Source organism: Nothoprocta perdicaria, unplaced genomic scaffold, assembly GCF_003342845.1.
Source record: "Nothoprocta perdicaria isolate Ctin4 unplaced genomic scaffold, notPer1 scaffold_97, whole genome shotgun sequence".
Lineage (NCBI taxonomy): Eukaryota > Metazoa > Chordata > Aves > Tinamiformes > Tinamidae > Nothoprocta > Nothoprocta perdicaria.
The window spans coordinates 1,261,837-1,262,971 of NW_020456276.1; positions in this window are offsets into that span (position 1 = coordinate 1,261,837).

The following is a 1,135-nucleotide window of genomic DNA, read 5'->3' on the forward strand; positions in this document are numbered from 1 at the left end:
TTTTTTTTTTTTGCCTTGTCACAGTGAAATCACACAGCCTGGTGGAGTTCCAGGAGGTATCTGGGGTGAGACCAGGCTCGCTGCAATCAGGAGTGTTCTGCAGCAGATGCATCTAGCTTGAAAACCATAAGACTTGGTAGAAGCCCTCGGCTGTGGTCACTTCAGCTCGGACCCTGGAGCTACCCTCCTCAGCTGGGGGTGCTTTGCTGGGCACCCTCCCTCCTTCCCCATTTCCACAGCTCCCAGCACGTCCCGTGCCCGGTGCAGTCGGAGCAGCCCTGGAATGCAGCCCACGGCTGCTCTCCCTTCAATACCAATTGCAGCTCATAAAGACCCCGGGCCTCTGCAGTCACCTTCCTGCAAAGGGATTCTCACTGCAGCAGCAGAGGAAGGAGAGGTGGGAAAAAGAGATGGTTGCAGTGAGCAGAGAGCGAGCTGCATATTCGTGTCTGCCCGTACAATGTGATGCATTAACAAGGCTTAGAGCCCAGTCCTAGGACTCAATCCATTATGAGCACAGTCTATCCATATAGTTGCACGCACAGCTTCCATAGGACAGACATCCTTTTCCACATCCATCCCCTCTATGGAAGGAAGCAGTTTCTGCTGTTGCCCGAAGCATCATTTCCCTCTGTGTCCCTGCTGAGGGGCCCTGGGCGGTTGAGCAGTGGGTGCTGCAGAGACGGGCCCCTTTGCTGGGCTCGCGGGCAGCGGTACCTGTGCGTGGCAGCCTGGAGCTGCGAGAGCAGCAGCATCCTGAGCTGCATCTTAATCAGGGAGCCCTGGGGACGGCTGGGGCTGCTGCTCTTCACAACCCTCCTCAGCAGCAAACACCTCTGCAGAGATGCGAGGGGAAGGATGGGCAGGTGGGGAGGACAATCCCACACCAGGGGAGCGGGGGATGGAGGTACAACCAGCACGAGGGCGAGCGTGAAACCTGAACCCCTTGTCCTTGTGCAAACCTGTGTGAGGACGGGGCTGTGGGAGCTCTGCATGGWGCCAGAGCAATACAACTGTCCTCTGCCCCACGCGTGTTCCCCAGCTGGCTTCTAGCCAGGGACATGAAGCCCTCGCTGCTCCCCGCTGCAGCGCTGCAGCCCCATCGAGGATGCTCCATCCGCCCCAGTGCTGCAAG